Source organism: Nerophis ophidion, linkage group LG28 (genome assembly GCF_033978795.1).
Source record: "Nerophis ophidion isolate RoL-2023_Sa linkage group LG28, RoL_Noph_v1.0, whole genome shotgun sequence".
Lineage (NCBI taxonomy): Eukaryota > Metazoa > Chordata > Actinopteri > Syngnathiformes > Syngnathidae > Nerophis > Nerophis ophidion.
The window spans coordinates 16,202,661-16,221,870 of record NC_084638.1 but is presented as its reverse complement, the minus strand read 5'-3'; the positions used below and the strand labels follow the sequence as shown (position 1 = coordinate 16,221,870).

Below are 19,210 nucleotides of genomic sequence, written 5' to 3'. Positions count from 1 at the left end.
AATTGAAAAATAGATTTTCAAGATGACTTTATAAAAGATTTGGTGAAAACTGACATAGTCAATGTTGTCAGACCCCTTTGTAAGTTCAAGCTTTAAAAACGTATCAGTCAATTATCATTATATCATAATATTGATCCAAGAATCAGACTTAGTATCACTTGAACACTTGATCAAAGCAGACGTTGTCCAGAGTCACTCCTAAATCTTGTTAAGAAATGTTATCATCCTGTCAAAAAGTAAGGAAATCAGTTTGGAACAAATGTACTGCCATGTTTTAGTCCATCTAATGTACTGAAGAAGCTAATGCTTCCGTTATTGCAAATAATTACAAATGTGTGCAAATCCGTACAAGTTATCTTAATTTTCTTACATTGAATTGCTAAAGAGTTAAATATACAGCAGACTCATTGATAGCTCAGTTGGTAGAGCGAAGGACTGTAGTTGCTCGTGCTGAAGTGCTTAGGTCAATGGTTCAAATCTGGCTCGATGGCTCACCCATTATGTTTGTATGTGATTTCATTCAAAAAAGACTCAAAATACTTACTCAAAATACTTACTATCTGACATCCTGAGGACGTCTGTCCAAAACCATTACTGCTCTGACCTTGCCCTCTATCAGGTATACTAATGTCCACTTTAACACTACCACAACAGCTGTATGAATCTATGAAGTGAAGGGAGAGGTCCAGAAAAAAATGTAGGCCACTCTCATGGCTGACAAGCCGTACCAACATGAAGCCTGCTTGGATAAGGAGCGAAACGTCGTCTAGGACAAACTGAACAATCCAGTTGCGATCCATTTCATGACCTGAGAATACAATGACCTGGATGAATGAGGATGTTCATTTACTTTATTGGTTTGATGAGACAGAAATGTCCCCGAACATTAAGTATTAGCACACTGAATGAAATTATCTTCCATGATGTTGTTCAAACAGAATGTCACTTTAATAGATATTTTACCATTAGACATCAAAGAAGCAAACACATTATAGATCAGGCTGGTTTGTTAAAGCCGTGATCGTATGGTGGTTAATACTTTGTGTTTTGGCCGCAGCAACCCAGGGCCGAATCAGAGTCAAGGCATTTATTTTCTTTCTTCGGATTGCCTTTTTGATCTATGATGATTTTTGAAAAAAGAGCTATCTTGTTCCCTCTGGGGAGTGGTGAGACTGGTTTTACACCCTATGAGAATGTGCTTGAGAGTGGCTGGCATGGAACAAAGGGCGCCGAACCACTATAGTGAAGATTAACTGATGTTGGAAGGATATCATATGTCTCTTTGATGACAAAGCTCAACTGCCTCACTTCCATGGCCCTCATGTTCTTGCCAGCTGATCTTCCTCCTCTCCACACTGTCCCATCTCGTCCACTGACCCTGTTTGCCCAGAGACACTGCCTTGGCCCATCTTGCAGCCTCCTCCTGGCGGCGTACGTGGTCCATCACCATCTTTCTCCGTTCTGGTGCTGTGGCCTTATTCCAAGCTGGGCAGGTAGCTGTTAGCCCAAAGCCTCCTCTTCCTTGCTGCACATAGCCCACAATGTCAGCATGTCTGAGGTCTGTTGTTGCTTCTTCCACTGCTTTGACTGGTCTCCATTTGCTCCCTGTCGCCAAGGGCGGTGCATTGTTGCTCTCTACTAAGTCTCTGGATTCATTCAGTGTCATCTGGAGTCTAGATTTTTGCACACTTGAACTCCTCTGTGAGACTGGTGAGGGGCAGCTTGATGACACCCTCTTTGTAGAAGCCTACGGTGGTAAGGCATTAGGGGTGTGGGAAAAAATTTATTCGAATACGAATCCAATCAAATACGCTGTGCGATTCAGAATCGATTGTCATTTTTAAAAAAATCGATTTTTTTTTTTAATCAATCCAAACCACTACACATCAATACCATAACAATGCAATCTAATTCCAAAACCAAACCTGACCCAGTAACACTCAGAACTGCAATAAACAGTGCAATCAAGAGGAGACACAAACACGACATTTATAAAAATAAAAAAAAGAACAATAGTGTCACAGTGGCTTACACTTGCATCTCATCTCATAAGCTTGACAACACGTTTTCACAAAGATAAAATAAGTCATATTTTTTAATTTGTTTAATAGTGAAAACAAATTTACATTATTGCAATCAGTTGATAAAACATTGTTCTTTACAATTCTAAAAGCTTTTTAAAAAAATCTACTACTCTGCTTGCATGTCAGCAGACTGGGGTAGATCCTGCTGAAATGCTATGTATTGAATGAATACAGAATCGTTTTGAAAAAAATCGATATATTATCGAATCGTGACCCCAAGAATCGATACTGAATCGAATCGTGGGACACCCAAGGATTCGCAGCCCTATAAGGCAGTGGTCCCCAACCACCGGGCCGCAGAAGAATTTTTCATTCATTTATATTAAAAAAAAAAATATATATATATATATATATATATATATATGTTTTTTTTTAATTAAATCCACATAAAAAACACAATATACACTTACAATTAGTGCACCAACCACAAAAACCTTCCTTTTTCATGACAAAAACGTCCCTTTTTGTTCTAATGGTGCTGGAGAGAAGACCGAGGTGTGTAAAGATATTCGGCACATTTTCTGAAGATGGTCACTCTACTCATATGTTTTTGTCTACCTTGCTGCCCCTCCTTGGCAGGCATTTTTGGAAATATGTGAAGTCAAACAATAAAGAGTCAAAATCATGCCTTGAGGTTAGGGATTAGGGTTATTTCAAATCCTGCAGTTTCATTTACTGTTGCTGTTCTCACCAGCACACTTGTGTTTCTTACACTGCTTCTTATAAGAGAATCTTTCACCACACACACTGCAACTCAACACTTTCTCTCCTGGGTGTGTTCTCATGTGTGCTCTAAGGTTTGTTAGGTCACAAAAGCTTCTGTTGCAGATTGAACAGGAATGTGTTTTTTCACCAGTGTGCGTTTTCCTGTGTCTTTTCAAATGTTGAATTTCTGCAAAACCTTTACCACAGACTGAACAGGAAAACGGTTTTTCACCAGTGTGTGTTCTCATGTGCACTTTCAAAGATTCCTTCCTCGGAAAAGAAGAGCCACATATTGAACAGATAAAAGGTTTTTCACCAGTGTGTAACCTTGTGTGTTTTTTCAAAGTCTGACTGTGTGTAAAACTTTTACCACGTATTGAACAGGTAAAAGGCTTTTCACCAGTGTGTATTGAAATGTGTTCGTTCAACACATTTTTTTCTGTAAAACCTTCATCACAGAATGAACAAGAAAAAGGTTTTTCTCCAGTGTGGGTCCTCGTGTGTACTTTTAAACTCTTACGTATTGTAAAACATTTACCACATTCTGAGCAGGAAAACGTTTTTTCTCCAGTGTGTGTTCTCATGTGTACTTTCAGATAAGAACGGGAACGAAAGGATTTGTCACAGTGAGAACATGTGAAGTGAGTGTTGTCAGTGTGACATGTCTTATCATCTTTAGAGTCTTCATCATCAGTGTCAGGAGTGTGACGTTGTGTCCTCACTATCTGACAGTGGAGCTAAGAGCTTGTCTGCTTGTGATCCTCCACAGTGGTCTCCATCAGCTTCTGTTGTCATGTGTTGTGTTGAGTTGCTGCTTGGGGGCTCCGCCTTTCTCTTCTCCTCACTTTTACCTTTGACCTCTTCATCTTCACTCTTCACGAGGACGCCAATCACTGGGAACTCCACCAGTCATTCAAGATGATCTCCCTCCTGACTGATTTTGTGTTCCATCGCTTCCTCTTTAATGTGGAGGGTCAGTGAATCTTCCTCTTCCTTTTTACAGGGAAGCGTCTGTGTCAAAGAAGAAAAGGAGACGCCAGAGGGTCTGTGGCACCTGGTCGTCCTCTTAGAAGGATCCTCCTTCACCATTCTGAAGCTACACTCCTGTTTTTCAGTCAGAAGGTGTTCTTCACAGACATCTGCAGGATACAAAACGACAAACATGCTTGATTTGCTCAGTCACATGAGGCATTCAGTATGTTTACATGTACTTAAAATAATAAGTTATTACCGTATTTTTTCGGACTATAAGTCACAGTCTTCTCCACAGTCCAGTGGGGGGTGAGACCCAGCCAAACCAAAAAAAATTAAAAAACATTTTTTTATTTATAGTTTTGCCAAGTCTCACCCCCGGCCAAACTACAAAAAAAAAATGTGACTTATAGTCCAAAAAATACGGTATATGAATTGGCCTGAAAACAAACACGCTGCTCTTTACAACATTATTCACAGGAAAATAAGACAGACTGTTACGAGTGGTGGGCAATGTGGCCTAAAATCTATATAGCCATAAATTCCATTTAACCTGAGTGCAGCTATGATAGGCTCCAGCGCCCCCTGTGATTTTAATGTCATTTACTGAGGTATAAACATGGAGAAAAGATTAGGTCGTTTACAGTGTAAATCTGTATTCTGTATTGTTGGCTGTGCTATGATGCCTCCTTGTGGTCGAGTTCTCTCACTGCGAGTGCTGTGGATTGAAAGTCTATTTCCTTTTGCTTCATGCTAGGGATATCCCGATCCAGGTTTTTGCACTTCCGATCCGATAACGATGTTGTTTTTACACTTCCGATCCGATACCGACACTGGCCGATACTGGCCTATCCGAGCATGTAATAAAGTTTAAAGTTATTTAGCCTACTTAGTTGTCAGATTCATGTTGAAAATGGTTTTAATACGCTTGATAACAACTAGCCTGCTGAATTAGGTGAGTTTGAATAATACACAATGGTCGGTAACAAGAAACTGACTTGTTTATTCAAGGATAAACACAAAATAGACACAATTATACATGACAAACAGAAATGGCATCATTGAACAGTGAAAAAGTGAACAGTATAAAGTGCGAATAATGCTGTAAACATTATTAAATAAAGCAAAACACACAAACCTGAGTGGGAAAAAATGTCTATAACTCAGCATCAATACTTGCTCTTGAACAAGTGTAAACTTAAAAAAAAAAAAAAACTATCCACAAACTCCCTTCAATTGTTTGCCCCCCCTGACTGCAGTCCGAGCATAAAGGGGAGATTCTTTCTAACAAAGACGAGCACCTCAAGATGCTCAGGTGTCAGCCTGCTCCTGTGTTCATTAATGATGAGTGAGGCTGTGCTAAAAAGCCCCTCACTCTCAACACTTGTGCAAGGAGCATTGAGGAACTTGGCTGCTCTCCTCCAATATCTCGTCAAAGTAGCTGCCGAGGCTGCAGGTTGAGCTTCCAGCCTCCATTCCTGGTGTTTGCCTTGCTGTCTCAGCCTTAGCCACACCTTCTCCAGTAGGGATAGTCTTCAGTTCTTTTTCCATTTTCATCACCTCTACCTTTAGTGCCTCCTTTGCCTGATGCAGGTTGGTAGAACTAGTGAAGAACCTTAACATTTGGATAAAATGTAATAAAGATATATCAATTATTTAATATTGATTCAGCCAATCTCCACCTATTAATGTACAATTACAACAAGTAACTCACAAAATAGATCCGAAATGATCAACAGTGACATTCATTTCCTCACCCATCATATAACTGAAGGAGAATAAGAATAATAACAATAATAATAAATAATACTATTATAATAATAATACATTCCCATCACTTTATATCTATGAAACATTAGGCTACTGAAATACTGACAAAGAAATAAATGCCAGCTGTAGAGTAAAATATTTTCAATATAGTACTGAAGCTTATAACATGCTCAAATAATTATAAAGCTCTTACTTGTCTTTGTAGCGTGGATCTAGCATTGTTGCCACGGCATAGAGGGGTTCAGTTTCCACATGGTCAAAACGTGTGTGGATCGCATCGAGAAAGGTGGCCTTCATGGTTTGAATCCCTCGGTGTTCTTCGCTCGCACTGTCTAGAAAGCATGTCGCACCAACTTCGGCTGTCAGCTCTTGGAAGGGTTTAAGAATTGTTGCAGTTTTCTCTAGCAGCGACCATTGGTTGCCTGTTGATGTTGGTGGCAGAGTGCTGTCGCTACAGTATGTTCATCTTTTTCGTTTTGTAGGGTAAAATAGTCCCACACAGCTGACATTTTTACCGTAACTTTTAATTTACATTGCCGTTTTAACGGTTAGGACACAGACCTGTGGATGTGTTGAAGGTAGGGATGTCCCGATCCGATATTGATATCGGAAATCGGTCCGATATTAGCCAAAAAGGGAATATTGGATTTTATTGGACTGAATCTAAAAACTCCGGTATAAGCTGTCCATTTGCCGCTGCAGCACTTCTATAATAGGTGACTGGTTTGATCACACTCCAACACAGTAGGTGGCGGCAATGCCCCTTAATTAACGTTGGTGGCGGCCGCGGAAGAAGAGCGTCTCTGATCCAGCATGCACAGCCCGCGTGATCACAACAACGACAACGCGTGTGCTCAGCAAAGTGTAGTGATGTCGGCTGTGTGGAAGTATTTTAACTTAAACTCGGACAAAGACGTTGGTGCTAAATGCACCATTTGTCAGGCGCAAGTGTCCCGTGGAGGGACAGAACCGGGAAGGTTCAATACAAGCAACCTAATCGCACATTTGAAAAAACACCACAAAAAAGAACATGAGGATTTTCGCGAGAGCAACAAGGCAAAGCTGCACACCTCTGGCTCGCTTCAGCAACCCACGCTGGCCGAAAGCTTTGCAAAACGTGACAAACTACCACGGTACAGCAAAAAGGCAATGGCCATAACAGAAAAGATAGCCCAGTTTATTGTGCTTGATGACCAGCCCCTGTCGGTGGTGAGTAATGTCGGGTTTAAACGCTTAATGGAGCACCTCGAACCTCGCTACATTATTCCTAGCCGCCACTACATTGTAGACAAAACTATACCCCAGATGCACGAAGAGGTTAAAAAGTGTATTGCCGCACACGTGGAGAAGGTAAACGCTATAAGCTTCACCACAGACATCTGGAGCTCAGACCATCGTCCGCTGTCTCTGTTGAGCCTGACTGCGCACTGGGTGGACCCTGACTTCACACTGCAGAGAGCAGTGTTACATGCACGTGAATTCAGGGGATCGCACACAGCTGATGCAATCACGCACGCCATGGAGGAGATGCTGCATGACTGGAAGATTGAGAAAAATAAGGTCCATGTCGTTTTAAGAGACAATGCTGCCAACATGAAAAAGGCAATGGATCAGCTAGGTGTATCAAGCTTAGGATGTTTTGCTCACACTCTTCAGCTTGTAGTCCATGAAGGGGTCTTGTCACAGCGAGCTGTAAGTGATGCACTAGCCAACGGGAGAAAAATAGTGGGCCACTTCAAACATTCCCCCAAGGCTTATTCAAGCCTTGAAGACCTGCAAATAGAGCTGAATGTCACACCAAAACGTCTCCAGCAGGATGTCCAGACACGATGGAGCAGTACAAAGTACATGATTGACAGCCTCATTCATCAAAAACGGGCACTGCATGCCTACTCATCTGAAGAAAACCACACCCTGCCAGCCATTCTAACAGCAAACCAGTGGGGGCTGTTGGAGAAGACCTCAAAGGTTCTGACCCCTTTTGAAGAGCTAACAACTCTAGTCAGTGCCGCGTCTGCTACCACAGCCGATGTCATCCCCTCTGTCCATGCACTGGTACGGTTTCTCAGTAAGGAGAGTGAAGATGATCATGGGATCCTAACTGTGAAAGCCACCCTTCTGGATGCAGTCCACAGACGTTTCAGGCATGTGGAATCCGAGCCCCTCTACACCGTGGCAACACTGCTGGATCCACGTTATAAAGACAAGTAAGGGAATTTATGTTAAATTCTTACATTTATTTAGCCTAATCTGATGTATATGAGAAAAACTGTACTGTTTACAGTGAGTTGGTTGTAGCCTATGTGACTGTGTTGTGAGTGCATAAAATAAGATTACAGGTTATATTACTAAAATATGCATGTTACATTATTTTATATATTTTATATTTATGCCAGATACTTCACAAACCCGGAAAACCTGGGACATGCAAAAGCAGCGTTAAAGGCAGCGGTATGTAAAGTACAAGAGGAGCTGAAGACCACGCCTCCACCTGATGTGACCAAGCCAGTGGACAAGACTCCACGGATGGCGGGTGCAAGCAGCAGCCTTGGCAGCTTCTTTGACGAAATACTGGAGGAGAGCAGCACAGCAGCAGGTCCATCTGACCAGATCACCACAGGGGCAATCTGTGAAATGGAGAGCTACTTCTGTGAGGCTCCAATTGAACGGAAGAGCAACCCTTTACACTACTGGAGCCTAAACCAAGCTCAACTCCCCACCATGACAGCAACAGCAGCTAAAGTCCTCTGTGCTCCCTGCACAAGTGTGGAGAGTGAAAGGCTTTTCAGCACAGCGTCAATTATCATTGAGGAGCACAGGAGCAGGCTGACAGCACAGCATGCCGAAATGCTTATCTTCTTAAAAAAAAATCTCCACATTATGCTCGGACTGCAGAAAGTGGAGAAGGAGGAGGAGGCGTATTAAGGGTAGTCAGCACTGACTGATTATTATTTGTTTTATGCTCTGGTTATTAGAGTGATATGTTTATTGTGTTTACACTATTCTTCAGTGAAGACTAAGAGTAATTACTACATTGTTTTGGGCATAGTCAGTCAGTGAAACTGGAGCTGTGAACTCTTAATTTAGAGCAGTTGGACAGTGGACAATATTCTGTTGTTTTTGTGGTTTTTGTCCCTGCCCACAGTTGTTTCCAACATATGCTGACAGTAAAAAAATAACTGAAGTGAACTTGAATTGTTTGCACTTTAAAACGTTTTTTTTTTTTTTTTATTGGATTTATTTAGGTTATTTTTCAGGGTCTTCTAATTTATTTTTGATTTATTCTATTCAATTGTATAATTATGTTGGTATTAGTGGTTATTTTGCATTTTAAATATAACATTTAGTTTTTATTGGATTTGTTGAGGTAATACTCTTATGTTGAAGGTTAAAATTTATGTAACCAATTGGTTAATAATAAATGGGTCAGTTTTTCCTATATCGGCTCTTGCTGACTATTGTTTTCTGTTTTAACACTACAACATCAGTAACAGTAACATCACTTTATCAAACCTTTTCTAACATTCTACAAAACAAAATAAGGAATAAATATATGTATGATTCATGCCTATATCGTATCGTATTGATATCGGTATCGGCAAATACTCAAGGCTACAATATCGGTATCGTATCGGAAGTGAAAAAGTTGTATCGGGACATCCCTAGTTGAAGGTGTGCTAGAAAATGCGGAACTAAGCTTAGGGAGCAGCAGAAGAGTGGAATGTATTATTTAAATCGGTGCGTTGAAAAGCACGGACCGGATTTTTTTTCAAAACTGGATCCGGACCGACATTTTCCCATGCCTTGCCGATACACATTTTTTGGCAAATATCGGCGGTAGATCCAATCCAAATATCGGATCGGGACAACCCTACTTATGATGGGCCTTTTTGAGGCACATGGCACTGTACAGTTCATCTAGGGAGGAGAGAGAGCAGCCAGTGATCTTCATGGCACTTTTTATGACCCTCTTAAGTGCATTTCTCTCTGCTCATACCATACACACATGCAGTATGTCAGCACACTCTCTATTGAGCAGCGGTTAAAAGACAAGCGGTTTTTGTGACAGATGGTTCTTTTTGAGGAGGCTCAGAAAGTAAAGTCTCTGCTATGCCTTTTTAATGATCACTGAGGCGTTCGCACTCCTTGACAGGTCTTCCTCGATCTGGATGCCCAGGAATCTGAAGTTAGAAACCTTTACCACATAGTCCCCATTGATGTACAGTGGTTGGATGTTTAGCATTTTTTTACTTCCAGAAGTCCAAGATCAGCTCCTTTGTCTTGGTGGTGTTAAGGACCAGGTTGTTTTCCCTGCACCACCCAGTCAGCCGCTCTACTTCATTGCTGTAGCCCAGGGGTCACCAACGCGGTGCCCACGGGCACCAGGTCGCCCGTAAGGACCAGATGAGTCACCCGCTGGCCTGTTCTAAAAATAGCTCAAATAGCAGCACTTACCAGTGAGCTGCCACTATTTTTTAAATTGTATTTATTTACTAGTAAGCTGGTCTTGCTTTGCTCGACATTTTTAAATCTAAGAAAGACAAAACTCAAATAGAATTTGAAAATCCAACAAAATATTTTAAAGACTTGGTCTTCACTTGTTTAAATAAATTAATTTATTTTTTTACATTGCTTCTTATAACTTTCAGAAAGACAATTTTAGGGAAAAAATACAACCTTAAAAATGATTTTAGGATTTTTAAACACATGTACCTTTTTACCTTTTAAATTCCTTCCTCTTCTTTCCTGACAATTCAAATCAATGTTCAAGTAGATTTATTTTTTTTATTGTAAAGAATAATACATTTTAACTTAATTCTTAATTTTAGCTTCTTTTTCTTTCGACAAAGAATATTTGAGAAATATTTCCATCCATCCATCCATCCATCATCTTCCGCTTATCCGAGGTCGGGTCGCGGGGGCAGCAGCCTAAGCAGGGAAGCCCAGACTTCCCTATCTCCAGCCACTTTGTCTAGCTCTTCCCGGGGGATCCCGAGGCGTTCCCAGGCCAGCCGGGAGACATAGTCTTCCCAACGTGTCCTGGGTCTTCCCCGTGGCCTCCTACCAGCTGGACGTGCCCTAAACACATCCCTAGGGAGGCGTTCGGGTGGCATCCTGACCAGATGCCCAAACCACCTCATCTGGCTCCTCTCGATGTGGAGGAGCAGCGGCTTTACGTTGAGCTCCTCCCGGATGGCAGAGCTTCACACTCTATCTCTATGGGAGAGCCCCGCCACCCGGCGGAGGAAACTCATTTCGGCCGCTTGTACCCGTGATCTTATCCTTTCGGTCATGACCCAAAGCTCATGACCATAGGTGAGGATGGGAACGTAGATCGACCGGTAAATTGAGAGCTTTGCCTTCCGGCTCAGCTCCTTCTTCACCACAACGGATCGATACAACGTCCGCATTACTGAAGACGCCGCACCGATCCGCCTGTCGATCTCACGATCCACTCTTCCCCCACTCGTGAACAAGACTCCTAGGTACTTGAACTCTTCCACTTGGGGCAGGGTCTCCTCCCCAACCCGGAGATGGCATTCCACGCTTTTCCGGGCGAGAACCATGGACTCGGACTTGGAGGTGCTGATTCTAATTCCGGTCGCTTCACACTTGGCTGCGAACCGATCCAGTGAGAGCTGAAGATCCCGGCCAGATGAAGCCATCAGGACTACATCATCTGCAAAAAGCAGAGACCTAATCCCGTGGCCACCAAACCGGATCCCCTCAACGCCTTGGCTGGGCCTAGAAACGTATGAACAGAATCGGTGACAAAGGACAGCCTTGGCGGAGTCCAACCCTCACTGGAAACGTGTCCGACTTACTGCCAGCAATGCGGACCAAGCTCTGACACTGATCATACAGGGAGCGGACTGCCACAATAAGACAGTCCGATACCCCATACTCTCTGAGCACTCCCCACAGGACTTCCCGAGGGACACGGTCGAATGCCTTCTCCATGTCCACAAAGCACATGTAGACTGGTTGGGCAAACTCCCATGCACCCTCAAAAACCCTGCCGAGAGTATAGAGCTGGTCCACAGTTCCACGACCAGGACGAAAACCACACTGTTCCTCCTGAATCCGAGGTTCGACGATCCGGCGAAGCCTCCTTTCCAGTACACCTGAATAAACCTTACCGGGAAGGCTGAGGAGTGTGATCCCACGATAGTTGGAACACACCCTCAGGTCCCCCTTCTTAAAGAGAGGAACCACCACCCCGGTCTGCCAATCCAGAGGTACCGCCCCCGATGTCCACGCGATGCTGCAGAGTCTTGTCAACCAAGACACCCCCACAGCATCCAGAGCCTTAAGGAACTCCGGGCGGATCTCATCCACCCCCGGGGCCTTGCCGCCGAGGAGCTTTTTAACTACCTCAGCCCCAGAAATAGGAGAGTCCACCACAGATTCCCCAGGCACCGCTTCCTCAAAGGAAGACGTGTTGGTGGGATTGAGGAGGTCTTCAAAGTATTCCCTCCACCTATCCACAACATCCGCAGTCGAAGTCAGCAGAACACCATCCGCACCATACACGGTGTTTATAGTGCACTGCGTCCCCTTCCTGACGCGGTGTATGGTGGTCCAGAATCGCTTCGAAGCCGTCCGGAAGTCGTTTTCCATGGCTTCGCCGAACTCTTCCCATGTCCGAGTTTTTGCCTCCGCGACCGCTAAAGCTGCACACCGCTTGGCCCGTCGGTACCCGTCCACTGCCTCCCGACTCCTAAGAGCCAAAAGAACCCGATAAGACTCCTTCTTCAGCTTGACGGCATCCCTCACTGCTGGTGTCCACCAACGGGTTCTGGGATTACCGCCACGACAGGCACCAACAACCTTGCGGCCACAGCTCCAATCAGCCGCCTCGACAATAGAGGTTCGGAACATGGTCCACTCGGACTCAATGTCCATCACCTCCCTCGTGACATGTTCAAAGTTCTCCCGGAGGTGTGAATTGAAACTCTCTCTGACAGGAGACTCTGCCAGACGTTCCCAGAAGACCCTCACAATGCGTTTGGGCCTGCCAGGTCTGTCCGGCATCCTCCCCCACCATCGCAGCCAACTCACCACCAGGTGGTGATCGGTAGAAAGCTCCGCCCCTCTCTTCACCCGAGTGTCCAAAACATAAGGCCGCAAATCCGATGACACAACTACAAAGTCGATCATGGAACTGCGGCCTAGGGGGTCCTGGTGCCAAGTGCACATATGGACACCCTTATGTTTGAACATGGTGTTTGTTATGGACAATCCGTGACAGGCACAAAAGTCCAATAACAAAACACCACTCAGGTTTAGATCCGGGCGACCATTCTTCCCAAGCACGCCTCTCCAGGTTTCACTGTCGTTGCCAACATGAGCGTTGAAGTCCCCCAGTAGGACAAGGGAATCACCCGGGGGAGCACTTTCCAGTACTCCCTCGAGTGTACCCAAAAAGGGTGGGTATTCTGAACTGCTGTTTGGTGCGTAAGCACAAACAACACTCAGGACCCGTCCCCCCACCCGAAGGCGGAGGGAAGCTACCCTCTCGTCCACTGGGTTGAACTCAAACGTGCAGGCTTTGAGCCGGGGGGCAACGGGAATTGCCACCCCAGCCCGTCGCCTCTCACTGCCGGCAACGCCAGAGTGGAAGAAGGTCCAGTCCCTCTCGAGAGAACTGGTTCCAGAGCCCTTGCTGTGCATTGAGGTGAGTCCGACTATATCCAGCCGGAACTTCTCTACCTCGCGGACTAGCTCAGGCTCCTTCCCCCCCAGTGAGGTGACGTTCCACGTCCCAAGAGCTAGCTTCTGTAGCCGAGGATCGGACCGCCAAGTGCCCTGCCGTCGGCTGCCGCCCAGCTCACAATGCACCCGACCTCTATGGCCCCTCCTATGAGTGGTGAGCCCATTGGAGGGATGACCCACGTTGCCTCTTCGGGCTGTGCCCGGCCGGGCCCCATGGAGACACCAGGCGCTCGCCATCGTGCCCTAACTCCGGGCCTGGCCCCAGAGCGGGGCCCCGGTGACCCGCGTCCGGGCAAGGGAAATCTGAGTTCATTTTGTTGTAATTCCATAGAAGTCTTTGAGCTGCTCTTTGTCTGATCACTCACCTAGGACCTGTTTGTCTTGGGAGACCCTACCAGGGGGCATGAAAGCCCCCAGACAACATAGCTCCTAGGATCATTGGGACACGTAAACTCCTCTACCACGGTAAGGTAGCAGCTCAGAGAGGAGGAGTAATATTTCATTATTTATAATTAATTATTAATAATAACATAGAGTTAAAGGTAAATTGAGCAAATTGGCTATTTCTGGCAATGTATTTAAGTGTGTATCAAACTGGTAGCCCTTCGCACAAATCAGTACCCAAGAAGTAGCTCTTGTTTTCAAAAAGTTTGGTGACCCCTGCTGTAAGCAGACTCATCCCTCCCAGAAATGAGTCCAACTATTGTGGTGTCGTCTGCAAATTTAATAGTGGTATTGCTGGCATGAGTGTGGAAGGTGTAGAGTAGGGGGCTTAGCACGCAGCCCCTGTGGGGAGCCGGTGCTGATGCTGATGGATGCTTAGAGGTGGGATCCTACTTCCACCCTCTGAGAGCGATTTGTCAGGAAGTCCAGGATCCAGTGGCAGATGGAGGAAGACCGTCCCAGCCCCGTCAGTTTGGGCACCAGTCTGTGGTGGAGGATGGTATTGAACGCAGAGCTAAAATCAAAAAAGGGTAGCCTTTTTTGTCCCCACCAATGATGTGCACCGCCTCAAGGTACACACTTTGCTGACTGCTAATGGAGTCAAGTAACATCTTGAGTGCCATACTAGTATGTAAACAGCCGTTAGCATGACAAAATTAAACTCCTGTGGAAGGTAGATGGGTCTGCATTTCACAGTAACGTACTGCAGTGACTGGTAACAGTCTTGATGTTGGTGCACCAGCTGTTGTTGACGTCGATGCATAGCCCCCCTCCTCTGCTCTTACCGGAGTCATTGGTTCAGTCATGCCGACGTGTTGTGCGGCCCGCTAACTCGATAGCCATGTCCGGGATGAGCGGGTGAAGCCACGTCTCCTTGATGAGCAGAATGCAGCTGTCCCTAAACATCTTATTTGTTGCAATCTGCAGCTTCAGCTCGTCCAGCTTGTTGCTAAATGAGCATCTTTTTTTAAATTTTCCTGAAGGAACTCTCCTGAAGGAATCAATAAAGTACTATTTATCTATCTATCTTGCCGTGTCTTCCTAGCGACATCCTTTGGTTTAAAACTAATTCGACCAACTTCTCGGTGTATGGCCAAAACCTTCGCCGATACAAGTGTGAGGCATGATTTATAATCTAGAACAAACTTTTACCAACTCAGAAGCGATGCAGCAGCAGCTCAGTAGCTAGTCTACCTCTCTGCGAGCAAGGAGCCGTTTGACTAAAAGTAGTTCCTCGAAGTTGGCTCTTACAATTACAATGCTGCTAAAACTTGGCTAATATACAGGTCACTACAGGTAAATGGATTAATGTTGGTGATTTTAAAGGGGCTTTAAAGGTACAATAGAGGATTATCATTACCTATGTTAGCTGCGTTGTACTAGCCGTTTTTAACTATTTAGCATACATATTGGATGACATCTAGATGTTGTGCTTACTTGGACTGTGATGAAGCTGTGAGGACTCAGGTGGTTTGTTTTCATGGGCTTCCGTCTTCACAGAGACAACAGTCAGTGGAAACTTGCTGTGATCCGCCTCCTCCTGCCCTGGAACAAACTCTTCCTCCTGAGTAACCCAGAGATCCTCCTTTTCTTCTTTAATATGGAGGGGCTGTGGATCCTCTTACTGCTGAAGGGGACGTTCTTCTTGACGAGCGTTCATCTGTTGGACGTCCGCAAGACAACACAAACAAACTTCAGCTCAGATGTGTCAAATATTTTTTGTCCATCAAATATAACATTTTCCAAGTGGACTGACACCAATTTGTGGTGATGTTCTTCTACACATGGAATAATCATCAGTGATTGATTATTATGAATTGTGTAATTGATCTTGTTTCCTGCATTTACATTAATTATTGATAAAAAAGTAACAACTTAAATAGAAAACCTCCTGCTGGGATTTTAATATTGTCATGACTACATTAAGTCAGTTTGCACGTATAAAAGTTTCATTGTGCTGCAGCATCAAGTCACGCCAACTCGCTCCTCCCACTACCAACCTACCAGCCAACCTTGACGTGCACCTCCAAAATAGTCCCACCTCACGTCAACGGTGACCAGGATTACATAGCTGTGGTCGGTTGGCTTTACTTTTACGCGCAATATCCTCTCTTTGTTCTTCCTTCTGCTAAAGCAACATTTTTAACCCAACAGAAAACAAACAGAAGTGCAGCGAAACACGTGTAACAAGTGCCAGCGAATGTGGCCGTGCGATAGTAGGTTGGTTGAACCTCACTCACACATAAAGAAATGTGCCGGCGTGAGAATATATATACCCACTATATTGCCAAAAGTATTTGGCCACCCATCCAAATGATGAGAATCAGGTGTTCTAATCAATTATAAAATCAAGCAGTTAGGCATGGAGACAGTTTCTACAAACATTTTGTAAAAGAATGGGCCGCACTCAGTGATTTCCAGCGTGGAACTGTTATAGGAAGCCACCTGTGCAACAAATCCAGTCGTGAAATGTCCTCGCTCCTAAATATTCCAAAGTCAACTTTATTACAAGAAAAGTGAAGAGTTTGGGAACAACAGCAACTCAGCCATCAAGTGGTAGGCCACGTAAACGGACAGAGAGGGGTCAGCAGATGCTGAAGCGCATAGTGCAAAGACTTTCTGCACAGTCAGTTGCTACAGAGCTCCAAACTTCATGTGACCATCCAATTAACCCACGTACAGTAGGCAGAGAGCTTCAGGGAATGGCTTTCCATGGCCGTGTAGCTGCATCCAAGCCATACATCACCTAGTCCAATGCAAAGCGTGTGATGCAGTGGTGTAAAGCACGTCGCCACTGGACTCTGGAGCAGTGGAGATACCTTCTCTGGAGTGATGAGTCACGCTTTTTTCATCTGGCAATCAGATGGACCAGTCTGGGTTTGGAGGTTGCCAGGAGAACGCTACATTTCCGACGGCATCGTGCCGAGTGTGAAATTTGGTGGGGGAGGAATTATGGTGTGGGGTTAGTTTTTCAGGAGTTGGGCTTTGCCCCTTAGTTCCAGTGAAGGCACTTTATATATATATATATATATATATATATATATATATATATATATATATATATATATATATATATATATATATATATATATATATATATATATATATATATCCATAGTGTGTCGGAGCCACCATGGATTGGACTTTCACAGTATCATGTTAGACCCGCTCGACATCCATTGCTTTCGGTCCCCTAGAGGGGGGGTTGCCCACATTTGAGGTCCTCTCCAAGGTTTTGTCATAGTCATCATTGTCACTGGCGTCCCACTGGGTGTGAATTCTCCCTGCCCACTGGGTGTGAGTTTTCCTTGCCCTTATGTGGGTTCTTCCGAGGATGTCGTAGTCGTAATGGTTTGTACAGTCCTTTGAGACATTTGTGATTTAGGGCTATATAAATAAACATTGAGATATATATATATATATATATATATATATATTAGAATATTTGGGTACCTCATGCTTTGATTACAAACAAAATATTTATGTGTTCAATTTGTGTGCAGTATATTAAAGCCATTTTTAATATTTAACATTTATTTCATTAAATCTTTATTTTTGTCTCACTGAATGAGCATTAATTGCTTACACTTCTGCAAATAGTGTATTCGTAATAACAAGCATCAGTTGATTTAATTTCCATGATATAACTGCCCGAATGCAGCTGAGGTAGACTCCAGCGCCGCCCGCCCCCGCAACCTCAAAAGGGACAAGAGGTAGAAACATGGATGGATGTCATCAAGGTAATAGAAGTGCGTGCAAACAACATCATTTGTATTTATTGCTAATAAAGTTAGCACCAAAACAAAGCAGACCACTGCAATGTATTTGTAATATATTATATTACACTGTCATAGTAATAATAAAAATACATTTAATAATATAATTTTATCCTGTAAAGCATCTTTGAGTACACTGAAAAGCGCTATAGCAAATAAAATGTATTATTAGTATTATTGTTATTATAATAACATGTGATTTATTCCAGACTTAAATGACGAGACGTTCGTAACAAATATTTAATGACGTTAAGGGTGACTGTAATATAAAGCAAAAAAACAGTTAAAGTATTAAATAAGTCAATATAATTCTCACAGAGAAGATATAAAATACACTCCGTAAAAATAACACGCTAGCATTTGCTACAAAGGCCTGCTAGCGGGCTAACGTGCTAGGTAAATAATAGAAATATAAAAATATATAATTTATATTACCTCATAAGCCGCGTGTAGAAGAGAGGAGTGGAATATATTCTTCCTATTGTTACACCAGCAACTCTTAAATGGGACTATTTTTTTTTTGTTCTGTGGCCGGGAGAAGGAAGTGTGCACCACTCTTTATTGTCCCAGTGAAACACGTGTTTGGCCAACATATTTCCACCGGCTGAGATCACTTCGATGACGTCACACAGGAGGAAGAACGAAACAAGATGGCGTCTGGCGGAGAATACGTTGTTTTAGTTGTTATGGTTTCTAAGTCTTAATTACAACGTACATGTGCACATGTGTGTCGTTTAACAGAGTAAACGTCGTTATTAATTGTTTGTATGTAAGCTAGCCGAGCCTGCTGGTTAGCTTAGCTTGTTAGCTGCTAACAAACAGAGGCGGAAGTGATCGACACATCAAAGCAGAGATCCAATGTAAGTGTAAATTGTTTTTATTGAGTTTGAGTTTATTTCGAACATTGTGTGAACATGTCTAATTTACAAATGGTGTGAGTGTTGGTGACTCAGCGACTAACTGCTGCCGTTGAAGAAATATTTGTGATGATAGGAAAAAACAAAAAAACGATAGAGTACAAGGAGGAATTTTGTCCAACAAAAGAGGAGAAGGAGTGACAATATTAACTAGTGGACGCTGTTTTCAAGAAACATAAAGTTGTGTTACACATCCATCCATCTATCTTCTGCTTATCTGCGGTCGGGTCGCAGGGGCAGCAGCCTAAGCAGTGAAGCCCAGACTTTCCTCTCCCCAACCACTTCGTCCAGCTCTTCCCGGGGGATCCCGAGGCGTTCCCAGGCCAGCCGGGAGACACATAGTCTACCCAACGTGTCCTGGGTTTTTCCCGTGGCCTCCTACAGGTCGGGGGGAGTTGTTTGTGTGGCATCCTGACCAGGTGCCCGAACCACCTCATCTGGCTCCTCTCAATGTGGAGGAGCTGTGGCTTTACTTTGAGCTCCTCTCGAATGACAGAGCTTCTCACCCTATCTCTAAGAGAGAGCCCTATTTCGGCCGCTTGTACCCGTGATCTTGTCCTTTCGGTCATAACCCAAAGCTCATGACCATAGGTGAGGATGGGAATGCTGATCGACCGATAAACTGAGAGCTTTGCCTTCCAGCTCAGCTCCTTCTTTACCACAACGGATCGATAGAGCATCCGCATTACTGCAGACGCCGCACCGATCCGCCTGTCGATCTCACAATCCACTCTTCCCTCACTCGTGAACAAGACTCAGAGGTACTTGAACTCCTCCACTTGGGGCGGAGAGGGGGGGGTCCTACACCCTTTTCCGGACGAGAACC

General features: G+C 44.1%; 3 protein-coding genes and 1 long non-coding RNA gene across 5 annotated transcripts in view; 2 read left to right on the top strand and 2 right to left on the bottom strand.

Moving 5' to 3' along the window:
* LOC133545305 (gastrula zinc finger protein XlCGF26.1-like) overlaps positions 1-19,210 on the bottom strand; it is a 371,250-nt gene that overhangs the window by 138,600 nt on the left and 213,440 nt on the right. The gene's annotated exons all lie outside the window — the stretch shown is intronic.
* Positions 1-19,210, top strand: part of LOC133545354 (zinc finger protein 33A-like) — a 333,514-nt gene that overhangs the window by 128,353 nt on the left and 185,951 nt on the right. The window lies entirely within an intron of this gene.
* LOC133545341 (gastrula zinc finger protein XlCGF57.1-like) overlaps positions 1-19,210 on the top strand; it is a 100,839-nt gene that overhangs the window by 73,334 nt on the left and 8,295 nt on the right. Inside the window, exon 1 of one of the 2 annotated variants that reach the window (XM_061890827.1) lies at positions 18,011-18,327. The exons of the other annotated variant lie outside the window; for it this stretch is intronic. The gene's annotated coding sequence lies outside the window, so the exon portion shown is untranslated. Of the gene's footprint in view, positions 1-18,010; positions 18,328-19,210 lie in introns of those variants that run through there. 2 annotated transcript variants of the gene reach the window in all.
* LOC133545371 (uncharacterized) lies at positions 2,090-18,057 on the bottom strand. Its single transcript, XR_009804805.1, has 3 exons — positions 17,903-18,057; positions 15,129-15,351; positions 2,090-3,928 (listed from the first exon to the last, which is right to left on the bottom strand). It is a non-coding gene; the product is annotated as an uncharacterized LOC133545371 (long non-coding RNA).